Raw genomic sequence first — 21,896 nt, forward strand, 5'->3', positions numbered from 1 at the left:
ATACCACTTGTCTAAGTTGTCAATGTGTTTCTGTTTTTGTTACCAGAGCTTTGCAGGAGATTCCTTCAGCTGTGGCAAACACGAAAAGAGGCTACCCGGCTAGAGGTTTACAAGCACCAATCCGCGTCGGGACTACTTCCATGGACGCTTCCGGAATGTTCTTCTCACTTCCATAGCCGTGGTGCCCATCCAAAACCACACTGTGGTCAGCCTTGGTACAGCTGAGGGCCGCGTCATCCAGGTGAGACATTTGGATTATTTTATTTATTCACTATTAAAGCTAAACTTACATAATGTCTGGATTAGCAAATCAGCATTTAGATTGAATTTATTGAGTTTTAGTATGTGCTGTAGTGCTAGAAGAAAGGTGGGCTGACGCATCATTCGGGAAAAGAAATGGTGAAGCATTTGCAGAATCTAAAATTAAATCAGAATATTTTTTGTCAAAGTCCTGTGTTGCCAACACTATTTCCCTGTTTTATTGTGCATGTAAATAGACAGGATGTAAGTACGTGACTAGTGAAAACTAGAAGGAAAATGCAGGTGCCAGTGGCAGGTTGGGAAATATGGTCCTTTTCCTGTTTGCATTTGTGTCACCTTTGACCTCTGAGCAGCACTGTACCAGCTCTCCAATCTAAAAGCACACAAGGTGAAAATCTGCCTATCAATGTTTTCTCAACATGTTCATTGTGCAGGAGTGGCACCGACCAATACGTTAAATCTGTCCTGCCTGAGCACCAAAAATTAGACTATTTGCTCACGGAAGTTTTCGATAGAGACTTATGGTATTTTGCAAATACCACAGGAAGATGTTTGAGAAATGAGTGGCGAGAGAGAGGGTGACAGCTGCACGGAAGCATAGAGGAGGAACCGAATGCTACGTTAATAGTAAGTACTGGGCTTCGATGACACGTCCTCGCATGGCATTTTCTTGGAACGGCTGCAGCTGTCGTTCCCTCTCTTTCTCTCTTCCTTTTTTAAATTTTTTCCTCTCAACTTTTCTCGCCTCTTTTGTCTGGATGTGGAGGGAGGCCTGGTAAGGGGTGAGTGCTAGTCCAGCTGTCCCATTAGAGAGAGAGTTTTTTTTTTCAAAGACAAAGAGAGTGGGTGAGTTTTTAAGAGGCCTTGACAATGAGAATGCAAAAAAAAAAGATTGTGAGAAAGACTGATGAAGTTAAATAAAATATGGAATGCAGTGAGTAGTGGTTAAGTGGAGAAGTTTCAAGAGCCCCGCAAGCTTTTTAAAAGGTTGGGAAGAGGGGGGCGCAGGGCAGTAACAGTCCCAGTGGTCCTTATTCTGTATGAGGAAGTGCTCCCACTCTGCCACACTCTCGGTGAGAAAAACTCAACACCTTGCCTTGTGTTTGTGAGTAGGACTTCCCTTACATACACAATGAGCTGTAATTCACACGGTTATTAGGGCTTCGCGGTGTGTATTTTTCCCCAGTGTGCGTAACATTCCTCCTTCAAAACGGTCCATTTGTAGCCATTTTCTGCCATGCCCAGCTTAATTAAACTTGGCTTAGCTTGGTCGCTTCTGGGACTCGAAATCCTTTTATGGTTTAATGCTATTGGAAACTTTCTGTGCCATGTGAAACTCGCCAAGTTTTAGCTGTGGGTTCTTGTTTTGGAATCATGAATGTAGCACATTGTATTTGTGCAGCACCAAGGCACAGAATAATTATATTTACATTTTTTAAATATAAATATAATTTGCTATTTATATTATTGTGTTTGATATATATATATATATATATTATATATATAAATACTAATATATATATATAATATATATATATTAATTATATTTATATAAATAGTTTACAATTTATTAAATTCCTATTAATTTTAAACATACTATTTACATAGAACAGAAATTACTTACAATATTAAATAAATATTAAATATATTCATATATATATATATATATTTATAAAGTTTTAATGTCTGTAAAAGATATATGTGACAAGAGGAATTTCCCTCCCACACCGTAGGAAGGTTTTGGAAAATTGCGTTCCTTTAGTTCTGTACTTAGAGCTTTCATGGACTACATTGTATATTGTCAGGTAATGCACCTAAATCAACTGCTTTTATTCATGTAATAAAACAGTATTGTGAATTGCCCTGGCTACATGTATTACTCCAGTGAAAGATAAAAAAAGAAATAGCTCCTTAAGGTAATAACTGAACATTGACACTTTCTACAGTCCGATCTGATATGTTACTAATCTAAAGACTGAGCTTTTTAAAACAAACCACAAAAAAGAGTCACATTCGTGCACTGTATTGAGTGAGATGGAGATATGTCACGCACACCATCCTAAAATCACTAAAACCACAGTAATGACATACTCTCTACCACCCAGATGCCCCATGCTCAAAGCCAGGGCTATTAAATGATGTGATCCACTGATCGCTAATGGAGCACAAGCACTATTCAGTCCTAGGCTGTCTTGGAGGCCTGTAATTGCAATGTAACCATGATAAATGTTAGTCCAGGTGTGTGGACGGAGTCTCTGTTCTGACACCTACCAACATGCCAGATAGACAGAGGACTATACGTCTGCACTTGCCCTAGGGCCTAAGCTTTTGTCTGTTTCTACTCCTTGACATCAACCGCAGTCATCGCAGTTCAATCTGTCTTCTTTTACCCTGAAAGGCAGAGACACTGGTTATTACAGTATCCATGGCAAAGCAGAGGCTGTCCCCATACAAAGACTGCCTCTGGATTGCACCCTCCTTTGATGCTTCCTCTTTCCCAAGGAAAGTTCCAGACATGATCTGTAATTTAGTGTTTTATAACCTGGAAGGAAGGAAGAAATAACAGGTTTGCACCAACTCCATGCAGAATGTTTGTTTTTCAGGAATAAGATCTTGTGTATTCACAGGTTTTTGGAAGAGGTATTTTACCCTAAAACCATAAGAACTTTTATTTTATTTTATTAAAAAAAAAAAAAAAAAAACATTACTGGATTCATTGGTAAAATATCCTTTTTTTGTCATTGAAAATAAGTTCATACTGCAAAATATAACTATGGTTGTTAATTAAATATGATTTATTTGTATGGAAAAAAAATTTTTTGACAAATTAGACCAATGTCATGTGACCTGCTGTTGACCTGATCCAAATTGTGTCCTCTTTAAATAGCTTACACCAGAAACCACAAGGTTTAAATCATTCAATAGCAGCATTTAATCATCACTGTGGAATGCAGACTTATTCCAGTAAACGATAAACATGCTGTTGTGGTCTTTTTGTAACCATACACGTTCTCTATTATGGTCCTGTATTTACTGTTTAGGCTTTAGATGTAAAAGGCCACCCATTTTTGCTGGCATCCTCCGCAGGTGGTGGTTTCCCGCTTTGGCAAGACAGAGCCGCATGTGGATTTCCGCTTGGACGCTCTCCCTGTGTCTTCCGAGATGGCCCTGCTGTCTCCACAGCGTCACGACGGCTCCTTATTGTTGGTAACAGGAAACAAGGTGAACGACACGGCCATTCTTAAAAGTGTCTTTGGGAAACAGGTCAAACATTTTCAGGAAAATCACTTGTGAATAGATTGCAAACACACTGGTGACTTAAGACTAACTGATATAGTAAAAAGTGTATGACTGCAATAAAGAAGCAAAGAGACATCACTAAACAAGTCACCTTCTCTGAAAAAATGTTGTCAACAAGTCGCTTTGTTTAAAATCATCTGCTAAATATAGTTTAAAATCTAATATCATGTTCCTCAGGTTTCTAAGATTCCTCTGAGAGGCCCTGGATGTGAACAGCTGTGGACTTGTAGCTCCTGTCTTCTGGCTCCAGCCTTCATGGGCTGCGGATGGTGCAAGACCAGTGATCGCTGCACGAGGGCTCCTCGGTGCTCCCCCTCCCATTGGATCCAGGACTCTTGCCCCCTCCTTATCACCACGGTGGTAACCACTGTGGCATATCAAAAAAAATTTTAATGTTTTTTTAGAGGCTAATAGCACATAGCTAATAGAATAAGTGCTTTCTAAGTACAGAGAGCACATACGAAACTCTGACCTCCATTGATTTTGTCTGTTTTGCAGTATTTTCAGGGATAAGCATGGATTTCAAGGACCTCTTGGCTTCTTTTAAAGACGTAAATTGATTCTAAATATCAGAAAGGATTCGTTTGCCCTTCTGTGCCTTCTCTAAATCTGTGCATTGCTGCAGAGCAGCAGAACTATTTTGTATTTGTGTAAGATCTCTTTGCTTATGATAAGTGGTGCTCTGAACACTTAATTATTAACTCAGAGCCAAAAATGAGGCCTTGTCCTCCTGTGTTCAAAGCAACACCATCTGCTTATCAATAAAGAACTAACATCTCAGAAACAGCGACACTTAGAAAACACATTGTAAACACTTATTATGAATAAATTAACAATAAAAATGTATTTATTTAATTTTATTGTACATTTTTTTTTAATTTATTTTATTTCAATTTATTTACTTATTTTTCACATTTCTGTTTACTTATTTCTTAAGTAAATTTACTTAAGAAATAATGCTGCAGCATCATTACATTACTTCTGTAAGGCGTAAAGAAGTTTGTTCTGGCTAGTAGGCTATATCGCATATTAGGATCCTGCAGGTGGCGGATCGTTTTATAGCATTATCTCACAGCAGCTGGGAATAATTAAATTGATCATTTTTGATGGCAGATTGTAATCCCAGAAAGTCTTTATGTATTTATGAAACACATGGTAAATTACTGAAATTAGATTATATTCCAGTTTTAAATGTGCACCTGATTACAGATAGCCTACGTGAGATTACACAAGTTTTGTATTTTAAAGAAAGCCAGTTCTATGGAAAAATAATTAGCTTTTTGGGTTTAAAGAATTTCAATATATGAAATTTGAATGACTGAACAGAAATTGAAATCTACATGTAATGCTAATACACTACATACACAGTCACGCAATGCTGATGTTGTTAACAATTTAAAAACAAAGTAAAACAATAAATTAATAATTTACACGGTTTGATGTGATATGAGCTAACCGATCGTTAGATTTAATCACCATTGGTAGCGCAATTTATTTTTAATGCTTTTTTCCTCAGTTGGTCAGAACAAAAATGGCAGACTTGCTTGCTTACTTGTTCAATGACAATATCTGGTAGAAATTCTTATTTGAATCTGTGATTTCCTAAGTACAGTATCCATACCAGTGGAGTGACTGAGAGCCACACATCAAAACATTAGATTCATCCGCTCTGAGGAGCCGTGCCGTTGCACAACCCATGCAAAGAAAATAATTCTGGAAATAACTGCAATTGCAGGTTTCAAACAGAGATGGTGACAAAGAGACAGCTCTTAGTAACTTAAATAAATAAATGTGAATATATAAATAAATGTTGTTTTTTAATTAATATATTTTATTATTATTTTTATTAAATTAAGCAATAAATGGCTTACTTACAGTTTTCTGAGCACGTTAAGCTGGGATACGTGAAGTATTTTACCACAGAAAAAAATGACACACTTCACTTAAGGTACTCAGCTGGTGACTCAACATAAAGGGCACTTTATAACCCAAGAGACTAAAGTACAAAGGAAAGTAGGAAGGTTTTGTTCTCAGTTTTTGTCTCTGTCACCATTTACTGGAAGACCCCCTGCCTTCAGTGTCCCTACACCCAAAATTTAAACAAATCATTGTCAGTGGTTACCAACCACTCATGAGCGGAGAAAATGCTTGGCATAAAGAAACACAGCAGGAGGTTTAGACACTGAAAGAAAAGTATTGTCACAGTTTGACCTCACAGCTTCTTCTTTCTTTTTCTAGATTTCTCCTTCCTCTGCTCCACTCGGAGGCCATACCAACATGACAATCTGTGGCAAAAACTTTGGTTTCAGTAAGAAAGATCGCTTTGATACCAAGCTGATTGACGTGGTGGTTGCTGGAACAAAGTGTAAATTGGAAAAGAAAGACAGCAGCAATAATCGGTAAGTTAATAAAGAAATAGATAAACCTTGTTCTTGAATTTAAGCAAATCCTCTAGCACTCTGTGTAAATACAACTTCAGAAACACGCTAGGTCACATTCTCAAAATAGTGCTCATGTTTGCAACCCTGCAGAACATTAAATTGGTCTGCAAAAGTGCTCTATTGTGCATCCCGGCCTTCCATGTCAAACTTTCGTACCATTAAGACACAAAACCCATGAGATTTTGTGCCCCCGGACATACCACCCTACAGCCCTCCTATTGTGAGAGGAATGGAAAAATTCCCTTGGAGAATAGCTCCTGTGTAGTTTCTGCCGAGTAGTACGGTTCTCATTAAATTAGCGTTAGACTAATAGCTGCTGGCTTACTCCACTGGTTTACAACCACGTCTTGTTCGCTGTTTTTTGTGGTGGGAGATGTTTATGTCTTTGTATTGTATGTCAGGTTGGTCTGCGGACTAGATCATGTGAACGCATCCAGCACTGACTCTGTGGTAAGAGTGCGCAGTGGCAAAGAACAGGCCCAGAAAGACGGTTTCTCGTTTGTGGTAAGAATCCTCACAAATCTCAGTATAAGTGTTTCAACACACATTCTTCGAGTGATGTATTTTTGCGACGTTCTTCCAGTGTTGGCAGTTTTCATAGCGCACAAGGACCCAAGGATGTTATAATATTCTATTTTCCCAGTTATTTTTGAGTTGGGTTAGAGTTACACGGGTGTCCTAATCAGCACCAAGTGCATTTTCTATCCGTGCTGTAAGGGAAATGCTGCCATAAAGTCACAAAATATCAACCAATCAGCATGTTTTTGTAAGATGTACTATAAAGATATGTAGACTTTGGAGCAGGATTTTAGAGCAGCTCTGGTTGGGTCTACCTAGCATGATGCAAAAAAAATATAAAAATATGATGGATGTGATTTCTGTCAAACATTTTCAACGTGTGCTATAGTTTTATATCACTAACTCAACATTTTATCTGTCTAGAATCCAGTTATCACAGAGATCTTCCCAGAGTTTGGACCCAAGTCTGGCGGAACAGTGCTCACTATCACAGGCTCATTCCTGGATAGTGGAAATGTGCAACTGGTTACCATGGGTAATGCCACCTGTGCACTGCAGAGGTTCGTATGTCTACAAATCTATTAGGAGTTTCTATTAAAAGGAAAAGTTTGTCCAAAAATGAAAATTCTGTCATTAATTACTAACCCTCGTGTCGTTCTAAACCTATAAGACCTTTGTTCATCTTGTTAAGACATTTTTTGATTTTTTTGATGAAATCCAAGAGCTTTCTGGCCCTGCATAGACAGCAACTCAAGAACCACGTTCAAGGCTCAGAAAGGTAGTTAAGGACATCGTTAAAATAGTCCATGTGACATCAGTGGTTCAACCTTCATTTTATGAAGCTACGAGAGCTTTTTGTGTGCTGAGAAAACAAAAATAACGACTTTATTCAACAATTTCTTCTCTTCCATGTCAGTCTTGTTCATGAGAGTACCAATAAAGTTGAACCACTGACGTCACATTTTAAAGATGTCCTTACTACCTTTCTGGGCCTTGAACATGTACTGTCGTCTATGCAGGGTCAGAAAGCTCTCTGATTTAAAAAAAAAAAAATTGTGTTCTAAAGATGAACGGTCTTATGGGTTTGGAACAGCATGAGAGTGAGTAATAAATTACATAATTTTAATTCTCCCAAATGTCTTAATTGATTTAGAAACTCTTCAACTTTTTCTTTGTTTTTAAAGGAAATTCATTTACACACACACACACACACACACACACACACACACACACACACACACACACACACACACACTATATATACAGTATTTGTTGTCTCAGTTTTCATCTGTCCATTTGAAAAAAAATCAAGTTTTTAAATTAATTGTAATTTTATATTTATTTTGTAGTTATATGTAGTTTTACATTGAATCAATAAAAAAAATTTATTACATTTTTCGTCTGTTCAAGTTTATTCATCCATTTAAAAAACACCAACATTTAATTTCTGTTTTTAAATAAACTACATTTAACTTTTCTTTACAAATCTACTAAAGCCAGAAAATGTTCAGCATCCTAGACATTTTTCCAATAAATTGGAAGTGAAAAGAGAGATTTGTTCATAAGCCAATCACCACTGTCACGCATACATGTATGTTTCTATTTAAACCATTTTCTATGTGTGTGATTTTCTGTGTGCCTTTCTGCAGTATTTCAGCCACAATGTTGACATGTCGGACACCACCTCAGCCATCACCGTCCCAACACAAGGTTCAGCTGCACATTGATGGAGTGATTCGTGAAGCTCCTGTCAGCTACACCTACAACGAGAACCCACACATCTCCAGCGTCCAGCCAAAGCATTCCTTCATCAGGTCAGCCCTGCATCCGACATTTACATTTATATTTAGTCATTTTGCAGACGCTTTTATCCAAAGTGACTAAGAATTGGGGAATACATAAAGAGATTTTTCTTAAAGAGGCAAACAGCTACTTTAAATGTAGTTGAAGTTGGGGTTAAACTGGAAGAGTAAATCAATGTGCATTTAACAGCAAGTTCTTCTGTTTTGTGCATGTGTGTCCACAGCGGAGGAAGCACAGTGACAGTTAATGGTTTACCCCTACCTCCACTCAGCCCTCCAACCTCAGATGGTTCTCACTGCCGCCACAGAGGGCAAAGTCTTCCAAGTGGTGAGTCTAGATGGCCCACACAGAGTGTCGAGACATTAAATACCTCCTCTACCATGTCACAGGCATGCTATTATCATTAACCCTACTGAACACAAAAGCAGATATGAGAAATACTGTAAAGGAAGCAATGTTTCAGAACTGCAGTTGTGAAGAGGAAATGGAAAAATCACACACAATGTTCTCGATATGATTACATTTTCATTTAGTCATTTAGCAGGCGCTTTTATCCAAAGCGACTTCGAATGAGGACAATGGAAGCTATCAAAATCAACAAAAGAGCAATGATCTGCAAGTGCTATAGCAAGTCTCAGTTAGCTTAACGCAGTACATGTAGCAAGGTTTTTTTTAATCATATAATAAATTAAAAGAAAATGAAAAAAATAAATAAAATAAAAAGATAGAATAGGAAAAGAATAGAGCAAGCTAGTACCAGAGGCCTTTTTTTGCTTTTGTTAATTGTATAATAAATAAAAAAGAAAACCAATAGATAGAATACAAAAAGATTAGAAGCTAGTGTTAGTTTTTTTTTTTTTTTTTTAGAAAACAAGCTGTTAGTAAATAAATAGAGTGCAAGTCTAAAAGGGACTTTTTTTAAGAATAGAATTAGAGTAGATAGTGCTAGATTTAGAGGGTCAAAAACTTTTCAATTTGGTTTATTTAACTAGTGTCTTGTTTTTTACTCAAGTTTCTTGATCCATTTGGAAACACATCAAAATTTTTAGATTTTAAATTTTATTTATTTGATATATAGTGAGTGTTATTGTTCATCTACCAGAGTTTCTTCATTCATTTGAAATGCCACATTTTTTCTAGTCTAAATTATTTACCATTTTTATTCATTTGTTTTATATATGCATCTCATTCTTCATCTAAGTTTCTTCATCTATTTGGCAACACTTTCATTTCTAGTTTTTAAATTGTAATGTATCTCATTTTTTGTCTATCCAAGTTTCTTCATCCTTTTGGAAACACTTCCACACCTCATCTCCTGAGAGCTGTGGTTGACCTGATCTGCTCCTCTCTCAGTGGGACCAGACAAATACTCATTTACACACAGTTTCCCCTTATCTGATTCCTGTGGGGGTGGAGTGTGGTCGTGCAGTGGTACAGTACATGCGAACAATGCTATCTAATCTTAAGCATACAAGTCCCGTCATAGTCCAGAATGGGGCTTGTGTTCTTACTCTTATTTTTATTGTACCTCTTCATTTCCACTCAACTTAAAGTTTCTCTCCTCAAACATCAGGGTACTGAAGGTAAATATCTCATTGTCTCAAAGATCAAATATTTTGTACTTAATACCAAGTAGGCCATTTTAAATAATGCACTTTGAGTTTGTCAATGATTTTGAGTTCACTTGAAAGAAAAATATTTCTGCTTTTGAGCAGAGACTGCTTGAAATGCAGGCTTTCTTTTCAAATGATTTAAGATGGTCCCGCAGCTGTCAGCCTGTAAATTCTTCTTTATAAACAGTGTGGGTCGGGACAATATTCCTGTCCTAAATTGAGAAGCACAAGAGGTTTATTGTTTTTACCCTCTCTCTTTTATTGGGGAGTATTGTGGTGGAATACTTCCTGTCTTCTGTCAGCTTTTTTCTAAATCACACGGACTACGGCTGTGTAACCCGAGTTGAGCTGTCATCTGTTACGCTGAGGTTCGATCAGCGATGGCGGAAACAGAAACGTAGTCAGTAGCTCAGGTTTCTTGCGGGCTGCATTCACCGTCTAACTGCTGACAGGGCCTGAAAATAAAGAAAAGTGAACACTGGATCTCAATTTCTCAGTATACTGTGATTTCTTCCATCAGTTGCATTTCACTTCCTCTTGCAATCAAGCTCTGCGGGCCAAACGAATGAGCGTTAAGAACCAAGGCAAATTGTGGTGGCTCAGGAAAAATGGATGAAATCTCAAGAGCATTCTTGAATATCTACTTCTGAGATCTCTGCTAAATCTGGGGATCAGCCGATCTCGCCTTTCCCACCAACATGAAAAGCATTTTTACGGGCTGCAGCTTGTTGCTGGCGATTGGCACTGTCCAGGAGTGAACCTGAGAGGGGTTTTATTTGTTTAGGGGTATGGCATCTTCTTAGCCAAGATTTCTAGATGTTTCTAACCAAGGGTCATGTTCAAGTTTTACTTTGTCCTAGACTTGCCTATGGGAAGTGAGGGGTGTTAACAGGACTCTAACATGCTCCAGACACCACAGTGGGGTTTCTAGCAAGAACAACACCTGTTTTTGGGATTCAAAGGGGGTCATTTTCATGCCAGAACCCTCTCAATGCAACAACCAAAGTCTGGTTTTCTCATCTTAGTATGTTTTTACTGACACCTTACTCCATTTTGCCTCATAATATCCTGAAAGTTACCTCCTTCCTTATCTTTACCCTCTTTAAAAGTTCACATCGAAAGGAACAATCAACGACGGTTATATCAGAGCTGAAACACCTATAAGAGAATTTCCCATCCAAATCCTGCTATAAAACATCACTTTGACTCCCAATGAGAAGATCTATTCCCCAAACACCAATTTGAAGTGTTTTCGGTGTCTCCCATCATCCTTTGGCTGCTTTCTTTAGCAGCTGTCATCCAACCCCCCTTTAAGCCCTTTGAGATACTTGATCCATTCTAAACAATTAAACGTTGTGTTTGTGAGGAGCACACCAAGCCAAACTGCTTTACAACTATTTGACTAGTCTCAGCAGATAAGTCCTCAGATCTCTAAATATGCAAAGGGTTGCTAGTCAAATAAACAAGGCATGGACTTTTTCATAGCTTGCTGTCCTCAGCGATGATGCTTAGGAGCTGTATTTTTATTTCCCATCTGGAATATTGCGCAACACAGAACATGAGTGAAGGGAAGATGTTGACAGGGAAGATATTGCCTACAGTAAACAGTGAGTAATAGCAATCAGTTTTTGGTTAAAAAGTTATTTATCTTCATGCATTCTCTCTAAATTTGTTTCAGAGTCTGATCTTTATGCAAGCGCCCAGGTCATGGCCTTTATTGCCTTTTGGCAATATGAAACATCAATCGCTTTTATAAGATTGAAAATATTTACTGTGACCTAAAACTGTACTCAGGATTTAACTCACTTATGTGAAGTCAGAATGACTTTAAGTTGTTTTTAGACTCTAGAGCATTGTAAACCTGCCAAGTGTGCAGAGGGAGACCCAGGTTTGCTGGATAGAAGACTTGGAGCAGAGCAACTCAAATGCCTTATGTTCATAAATAATGGCATCTAACAATTTGAATGTGTCTCTTGCTCTAGGGTTATTCTTTATGAAGTGGAACGTTCACTTGAGGACAGCTAATCAAACAGCGGTGACGTGCAAATGACAGGCATGCTGTTAAATGGGCAGTTGTGGTGGTGTTATAATGTGGAATGAAAATGGTGTGTGGCAAGACCTGGCAGGGCTGGAGCCACAGCTGGCATGTGAAGTCTTCGGGTTGTAACTCATGCATAATTGCACTTAGTCAGGTCTTCAATCTCACAAAGGCTCCTTGTCCACTGGCCTTAAAGTTTGTGATGTATGCTATGCAAGATGATGGGTCTGACATCTGGTTCATAAAGGTTATATCAACAGTATAAAGGTTTGGGGTCTATATGATTAAAAAAAAATTTCAGAAATTAATACTTTTATTCAGCAAGTGCACATTAAAGTGATCAAAAGTGACAGTAAGGATGTTACAAAAGATTTCTATTTCAAATAAATGCTATTCCTTTGAACTTTCCTGAAGAACAAAAATGTACTGTTTCAACAAAAATAGTAAGCTAAACAAATGATTTCAACATCCATAATAATAAGAAATGCAAATCAGCATATTAGGATGATTTCTGAATGATCATGTGAAGGATCTCTGAAGACTGGATTAATGATGCTGAAAATTTAGCATTGCCAATACAAGAATAAATTACATTTTAAAATATGTGTGTGTGTGTGTGTGTGTGTGTGTGTGTGTGTGTGTGTGATATATTTATATATATGTGTTTGTGTGTGTGTGTGTGTGTGTGTGTGTGTGTGTGTGTTTGTGTGTGTGTGTGTGTGTGTGTGTGTGTGTGTGTGTATCAATACCTTGCTATGTGTACTGCGTTAGGCTAACCGAGACTTGTCATTTGCACTTACATGTTGCTCTTTTGTTAGTTTTGATTGCTTCTGTTGTCCTCATTTGTAAGTCACTGGATAAAAGCATCTGCTAAATGACTAAACGTAAATGTAATGAAAATCTTACATATGAAGATGCTGTGCTCCTAAACAAACAAAAGATAAAGTGATTTGGCCACACAGAAGAATCTAAAATGCCTTAGCATTGACTTTTGTACACAATTGTAATGACAGAGATGGCTTATATTTGTGTTTGTCTTTTTCTGTGCCTAGACCTGCAGTCATGATGAGGATAAGCGAAATATCCTTTGTATCACACCCTCCCTGAAAGGCCTCAGTGTTCAGCCTCCAGTTGCCACAAAAATGACCTTCGTGTTAGATGGTTTCTCCACCGATCAGTATGACCTACTGTATGTTGAAGACCCCAAGTTTGAGGAGTTTCAGAAGCCCACAGTTACACCGAGAGGCAACAAGAGCATTCTGGAGATTAAGGTGAGACATGCATACGCAGAGTGATTCACGCTGCTCATTGAGCTGGAAGGAAACAAAACAGGAAGTTTAGTTTGTTTCCCATCGTGCACCACCATCTTTCACATTGTTCTTGTCCCCTGAAGGTTACAGCCTCTGACACATTGACTGTGAGATCCTTTGCCCTGGTGAGGGTAGGCTGGTGAAAAAACCCAGCATTTTTAACAATGAAATATAAGAGTAGACTTTTTTTCCTGACACCGCCACTCAATAGTCAAACGCAGCTGTTGTTAAGAGGAGGGGTGAGAGGGGTCGCGTGAGATTCCGCTTTTTCTTCCCATGCGAGACCTCAGCATCAAATCCCTCTGTACCCCTCTCGGGATACGCACACACAGACACACTAAGTGTTGTGTACCGCTCAGTCTCCTTTAAAGCTACTATATATTCAATAATGGGCACAACAGCAGGCTCAGTTTAGCTTAATTGTCATTAAACTGCCCTATCACTCAGATCATGCACTTTCATTCCCATGCAGTCTGTTTGTTTAGATTTTGCAGCTTGATACTTAAGGCCTTCTTTAGGGAAATAAAATTGCACTTGGCAGCACTGCTGATGCTCAAGGGGTTTATCAAAATGTCAGAGATTGTGAGTGTTACTGGTGCCAGTGGAGCGTTTGCCTCGAAGTTTGCTTTTTTGTATGTGGTCATTTTTTTATTATTTTTTATTATTTTTAATTATACAAAATCATATTATTTAAAATTAAAATGAAATCATTTATTATATATATAAATATATAATTTATGGTCCTGGTCAAGACAATCTCCTGAACTCCAAACTGAATGTCAGAATGGGAAAGAAAGGTGATTTAAGCAATTTTGAGCGTGGCATGGTTGTTGGTGCCAGACGGGCCGGTCTGAGTATTTCACAATCTGCTCAGTTACTGGGATTTTCACGCACCAACCATTTCTAGGGTTTACAAAGAATGGTGTGAAAAGGGAAAAATCCAGTATGCGGCAGTCCTGTGGCCGAAAATGCCTTGTTGATGCTAGAGGTCAGAGGAGAATGGGCCGACTGATTCAAGCTGATAGAAGAGCAACTTTGACTGAAATAACCACTCGTTACAACCGAGGTATGCAGCAAAGCATTTGTGTAGCCACAACACGCAAAACCTTGAGGCGGATGGGCTACAACAGCAGAAGACCCCACCGGGTACCACTCATCTCCACTACAAACAGGAAAAAGAGGCTAAAATTTGCACGAGCTCACCAAAATTGGACAGTTGAAGACTGGAAAAATGTTGCCTGGTCTGATGAGTCTCGATTTCTGTTGAGACATTCAGATGGTAGAGTCAGAATTTGGCGTAAACAGAATGAGAAAATGGATCCATCATGCCTTGTTACCACTGTGCAGGCTGGTGGTGGTGGTGTAATGGTGTGGGGGATATTTTCTTGGCACACTTTAGGCCCCTTAGTGCCAACTGAGCATCGTTTAAATGCCACGGCCTACCTGAGCATTGTTTCTGACCATGTCCATCCCTTTATGACCACCATGTACCCATCCTCTGATGGCTACTTCCAGCAGGATAATGCACCATGTCACAAAGCTCGAATCATTTCAAATTGGTTTCTTGAACATGACAATGAGTACACTGTACTCAAATGGCCCCCACAGTCACCACATCTCAACCCAATAGAGCATCTTTGGGATGTGGTGGAACGGGAGCTTCGTGCCCTGGATGTGCATCCCACAAATCTCCATCTACTGCAAGATGCTATCCTATCAATATGGGCCAACATTTCTAAAGAATGCTTTCAGCACCTTGTTGAATCAATTCCACGTAGAATTAAGGCAGTTCTGAAGGCGAAAGGGGGTCAAACACAGTATTAGTATGGAGTTCCTAATAATCCTTTAGGTGAGTGTATATATGTATACGTATAAGAACTAAAGTGAAAAGTTGATGTGACTTTCACATTTCAGGTTTACTTTTGGTCTGACTTTTGGACCCCGCTCAATCCCATTTAGATCGACTGTTAGTTACATAAATTTTTTTCTGGAGATTATCATTGCATTTTTTAAAACAATGTTCTCTCAATTCTGGCGGTTGCTGATTATCTAAAACAAACCCCACATTTTTAAGTAGTGATCATTGGCTTTTTGTGAATGGCTGTGATCTCCTCAGGGAGCTGGGTCTTAAGTGTAAGTGTATGTGCGTCTGTTCGCATTGGATCTCAGGCTGGCCGGTGCTGTATGGTAACAGGTGCAGGAGTGGAGTGTGTCCAATCTGTAAAACCCAGGCTGTCATGTGAGGAATGCGATCGCTGTCTTTATTGCCTTCTGCTCTGCTCTGCTCTGTATACCAGAGCTGGCTGGGTTTAGAGGGGTAGACGCTGCACAATCTATATGCCCCATATACACACTCGGTCATGGGGCAATTTAAAGACCGCGATTTAAACCTTTCTGTTTCTCTTATTTCCCCCTGCAGGTCCCCCCTGTGAATCAGGAGGCGGTGAAAAATGGCGAGGTGCTGAGAGTTTCGAACCGGACCTGTGAGAGCGTCACTTTGGTGGGCAACACGCTCGAATGCACCGTACCCATGGAGCTCCAGTCCGCCGCCAAAAGAGCTGGAGGTGGAGGTACGAGACTCTTTCATTTCTCTCCTCCACTTCAGACCACTCCAGTCCAGACCGGCCTGCATAAGAGCCACTCATCAGCCAGCCAGCTCTGCCCTGCTTGTTCCAGCAGACTCTCAAAGTACCAAACATGAGCTATTTCTGATCTTAGCAAAGGGGACTGGGTTGCCAAAATCATGATAGTTTCCATATTAGCTCCTGAACACATATTCCTCTTGGAAATGAGAATTAGTTTCATTTCCTCAAAGGCGTTCATATTGTAATTTTTATATATCAGGCTCCGCCTGATAAGATGCTGTCCTTGTATTTCCTTTCTGGTCCCCATTAGCTCAATAAGAGCATTAAAAACATTTCTGTCCCCCATTCTGGCCCCAGACAGTCTGATATGATTGGTGCAAAGATCAAGGAAACGTTGGCCTCAGCATAAAGTGCTTATCTGTCGGGGAGAGATGGACAGGGTGCGTGTGACACGATGCTCTAATCTGACCCCATCACAATACAGTGTGGTAAAACTCATCTCAGCCCAAACTCAATAATACTGCACCACATAAGAGAGGCTCTATCTCTGATCCAATTTCCCCTCCTGCCTGCAGTGGATGTGTGTGTTTCATTTTGCCATGCTGCTTTATGACCAGTGAAGCCCTCTCTCTGATCGTAAACGCTCCCTGAGGATGTTTCTAGATGGATTGTTGTGATGTTGGAGGTTCAAATGTAAACACTTCGCCGCGTTTGAAATCTGAAGCAAATGTCCCACAGATGTGATGGCATGGAGATTCCCTGCTTGTAGTTTTGCATAATGCGATTGTAGTGTGCTTGCCTTTATCTGTGATTATATTTTCTTCTAATATTTCTGCAAATTATGCCAACAGATGCTAAAAAAATTGTCCTAAAAGAGGATGCTTAAAAATATTTTTTATTTTGTATAATGTATGTATTATTTAAAATATTTGCCAAAATAATTATATAAAAAATCGCAAAATTTAAAAATTTAGATGCTACATGGTCACTGATATTTACTGAAAATAACGAAGTATTTTGTGTATCTATTGTAGTGGAAGCAGGCCACATCCTCTGTGATCCTAGGTCGAGTGATATTTAGCTCAAGACCAGGACTACAGGATACTGATCACAGGAGGAGTGTGTGTGTCCATCCTTCTACTGCTCCTGATCGCAGTCTTTGTTTGGATCAAAAGGAAGAAGCATATTGATGGTATGTGACTTTGCTTATCTTTTTCTTGTGCAGCTTTTAATGTATGTGTGCTTTATATAAGCTATTAGCAGTCTTTGACGTCTCCGGCGGTTTTTCAAGTTAAATAAGCGACACTTTGCACACAGATGTTCCACATCATTTGTATAACTAAAGAGCATTTACATTAAAAAAAAAAATAATAAAATAAAATCCAAGCTGGAAGACTATTTATTAAGTCAAATCAGTTTTGGTTGTCTTGTTTTTCAGAAAGAAATCATAAAACTAAAAAATAAAGTATATAAATTTAAGTGAAAAAAAAAAAAAATATTTATATATATATATATAATCTATATATATATATATATATATATATATATATATATATATATATTATATATATATATGATTTATTTATTTATTTATTTATTTCATAAATCTAACAAGTTTGCAGTTTTAAATTGATCTCGCTTTAAGGATGTTTATGTATTTTTATGTAAGAAGTAGACAACTGTTCAACAAAAATACAGATTAAGAAAATTATTATTATTATTAGATTTTTTGCAGTAATAGCTTGCTTTATTTTCAGAGGTCACTGTAGTGATTCCAGCATTGAACTTGCTGATGGTTGTTTAAATGAATTTGAATGGAATGAGAGCGTGAGATAAAGAAAGAGAGCTGTTTCTGGGTTGTTTGTGGGAGTTGACACTGCTGAAGTCCGTGGTGGAGCGATCTGTCCCTTTTTTCTCTCACCTGTCCTTGGTCTCTCTCTCACCCTCTGTCTCTCTCTGGTTGTAGATTTAGCTAAGGCTATGGTTTGGTATGACGGCCGGGCTCACATTCCGCACTTGGACATGTTGGCAAACGCGAGGAGTGTCAGTCCGACTAATGAAATGGTCTCTCACGAGTCGGTGGACTATAGAACCACTTTGCTTGAGGGTATGTTCTCACGCTTCGCTGCTTCTCGCTCAAAACACACCGCTGGTGGAGGTTTGCCTTCTCTGCTGATCTCAGACCAGCTTTACTCTTTTTCTCTGGATTGGGAAGACTGGTCTTAGATCATTGCTGACAGGCAACTTTTTTCCAGTTCTCCAAACACATACGCTTTCTGACCTTACCCTCTGCTCTCTCTCTGAAGACATTGCATGCTCTCTTGATTTGCCTCTGCCTCCTTTTTTTGTCTGAAAAGATGAAAAAAATCCCCTCTCATCTATATAGCCGGGTTTAGAATTTCCTCAGCTCTTTGTAGTTGGTGTAATGACTCTGCCTCCCAGACTTTCCCTGCTTTGTTCAGGTGACCCCAGGCCTCAGAGAACAAGTCATTGACTTTTGACCTCTTGACCCCATTGCCTTGCAGACCAAAACTTACCTCTGTCTCAGGCAGAGTCCTGCCGGCCTCATCTCTACGCTCATGCCCATGTGGATCTGTCCCCCATGCTCGGGCCGATGGAAGGGGACCTGGCGTCTCCACTGTTGCCCTCTAACGCACCAATAGATCTGGGCAGCCTCCATCCAGAGCTGCTGAAGGAAGTGCAGCATGTGGTCATTGCCCGGGAAGATCTGCTCCTACATGTGAATGAGATCATCGGGAGAGGTAAGGGGACACAAAAATCTGGTCAATGTCATGACATGCACTACCGTTCAAAGTTTTGAGATTGGTAAGATTTCATGTTTTTGAAAAAAAGTATCTGTTGCTCACCAAGGCTGCATTTATTTGATCAAAAATATAATAAAAACAATAATATTGTAAAATATTTTTACAAAACAATGGTTTTCTGTATTTTAATATGTTTTTAAAAAGTCTCCGGTCTTCAGTTTCACATGATCCTTCGGAGATCATTCTAATATGCTGATTGGATGGACCAAAAAACAGTCTAATAAAATAATAACACTAACAAAATTTTGGTCGACTAACGATTAGTCGACTATTAGGGGGCAGCTCTAGTTTTTAATATTTTTTTTCTGCCAAAAAAAGTAATGTGGTTAACCACCATTAAGAAAAAATAACATAAGACAAGATATTATAGAGAGGTCAGCTGTCTCTGTGTCATCAGTGAGTCTCAGTTAAAAAATACACAATTTAAACTAGGTTTTTCCTTTATCTTGGACACTCTTTTTTTTGTCATTGACCCAAAATTCTAGTCTCTTTGTACTGTTACTGTAACTTGCAAACATATTTGGCAACAAAGACTTGCCAAAAAACTGCATTACAAGAAATCCAATATCTCAAATGAGGGATTTAGGAGAGTGAGATCAGTTTCAGACGTGGTTAAAGTTAACAGGTTAAACGGTGACAATCAGCCCGGCAGGTTGGACATTTGAACGTTAAATGCCCGTCTTCTCATTGTACTACAGAAGTGGGGGGTGTGAGTGTGTGTATCAGATTCACTGTCTCCAGTTCTGCCCAAACCCCTGCACAATACTCCTAAAGCCCACCATCCCTGTGGGAAAACCAAGTCCTGTGTGTGTGTGTGTGTATGCCTGTGTTTGTGCATGTGACACAATGCGATTTATAGAGCAAGAGGAAGAGGCTGTGGGTGTATGCGAGTATGTTGGGGTGCTCGGGGTGGCATGTGTGGTGATTTGTTCCCGTGTTAAATTCCAGGCTCATTGTTGGGCCGTCTCAGGGCTCCATGCCAGTAATCCGACTCTGCTGCCATCTGGGAAGACGTGATAGCAGAGCTGGAGAGAGATTACAGCACTCCACGCTCTTTTATTTCAACACAACACCCCAACTCTCTCTTGCCCTCTATTCTCCATGCCCTCATTAGAGAGAATACCCTGCCCAGACACTTGTAATTGGTTAATCTTTCAGTTACACACCACACTGCACTCCAGACGCCTTGTTTGAGTTTGTATTTCACAGTATTCTCACAATTATTTTTTATGTGTCTGTTTTGCACAGTCTCACTAGTATTATAGCTTATACATAGGGTCAGATTTCAATAAAGCACTAATTATTAAACTTTGCCATGCAACAGACATGAACTGTACCTCAAATCTTGTGGATTGGAAACAAGAATTAGATTTCACATTTTTAAATTTTCAAACTATAGTAGCAGTTTCCATAGTTTCAAAATAAACATTTTTGAAAGAAGTGTCTTATGTTCACCAAGGCTGCATTTATTTGATCAAAAAGTTACAATACAGTGAATAAAATATTACATTTTACACTTCAGAAATCATTCTGATATGCTGATTTGCTGATTAAAATCATGAATATTTTTCAGTTTTTATTTTTGATGAATGTAAAGAAAAAAAACAGCATTTATTTTAAATAGAAATCTATTATAAATGCCTTTAATGTTCACATGTTATTAAATTGACTGTAATGTATAACCAGCAAATGCAAGTTTGAGTCTGGTTTACGAATTTTCCAAAAAAGCAAATGTACAGTGGAAAATGGTACTGAATTGAACTTAAATGAACCTCATACATATATCACTTCCTGTAATTAAGAAAGTATCATACTGTGTGAGACAGGGAGACTCAGGGGGAGAAAGTAGTTTGAGAGCAACATATCAGTTGTAGTCCCAGCACTCCATTGTTTTTGCTTTTGGACTTGATGTGATATGCACCTGCTATGCCCACACTCCGCTCTGGCATGAAGCGCATTGATAGATTGATGCTAATAATCTCTGCATCTTTTCCTGTCTTTGTGTGCACCAGGGCACTTTGGCTGCGTGTTCCATGGAACCCTGCTCGAACCAGATGGCCAGAAGCAGCACTGCGCTGTCAAGTCCTTAAACCGTGAGTTTGACAACATGAGTGTTGAGGTGGTACAGTTGCTAGCACAGAGAGCTGAAGCTCTAAAATCTGACTGGATGAGCCACATTCAATCATATTCATGAGGGTTTTAGGCACTCATATTGCCTAACACCCCTTAAACATGGTAAAACTGCTATAACATGGTATTGAGTGGCCCTAACTTCCTAAAAATTACTTAAACTATTAAATCCTACAGAAAATGTTAAAATACATTTAGGATCCCCTCTAGTCTACATAATTATTCCACTCATAATTTATGAATCCATTCTGAACGCAGTTTGACATCTCTTTACTGAAATATGACATATGACTGTTGAGGCTGTTTTAATAGGGCCTTGTGATGAAGATGATGATGATGAATGCAGCCATATCGCAGCCATATGGCATTAGAGATGCCTCTAATCACATCATGTCACTGAGAGCTTTTAGATTTATGACCCAAGCTTTGATTTCCTGTCTCAGTTTTCAACAGGAACTGTTGTTTAACTAGATTCTCAATGTATAATGTTTTACATAATCTTTTTGACAAAGGGGTGTTTTTGTTGGGCATTTCAGTTTTTATTAATATTTTATATTCGTTTTTATTTTTACATTTTCCGTTTTTCTTTTAATTTTAGTAAAGTTGTCATTTTGTTGACTGTTGTAGTTTTTGGCTTTTAAAAAATGTCTATATTGTTTTAATAAATTTTTAATTTCAGATGTAGTTCAAGTTATTATAGTGCATCAATGCAAAATAAATAAAACTAGCTGAAATAAAATATATATTTAAAAAAACTTTATTTCATTTTGTTTTCTGTGGTTTTGGCAAACTATGATAACCCTGGTGCATTCCTATATTTATCACAACAGAGAATCATAAAATTGTTATGAATAAATAATGAAGAAATGATTGACTACTGTAGGGCTGTTCCCAGATCAGTGTTAATCTTTTGAGGATCCTAAGCTACTCTGACAGCAGTCATTATAGCGTAGGATGCTTCATCGCTCAGGATCAGTCTACTGTAAGACATGTACACACAGGCCTTTTCTTTTTTGTGTACCCATAAGCCTCTCTTTCTCTTAGTGAAAGGTTAAACATCTGTTTAATCTC

At 38.6% G+C, this 21,896-nt stretch overlaps 1 pseudogene; it reads left to right on the forward strand.

Annotated features, from left to right (window-relative positions):
• LOC122142383 overlaps nt 1-21,896 on the forward strand; it is a 42,151-nt pseudogene that overhangs the window by 15,513 nt on the left and 4,742 nt on the right.

This window comes from Cyprinus carpio, chromosome B25 (assembly GCF_018340385.1).
Source record: "Cyprinus carpio isolate SPL01 chromosome B25, ASM1834038v1, whole genome shotgun sequence".
NCBI classification, from domain to species: Eukaryota; Metazoa; Chordata; class Actinopteri; order Cypriniformes; family Cyprinidae; genus Cyprinus; species Cyprinus carpio.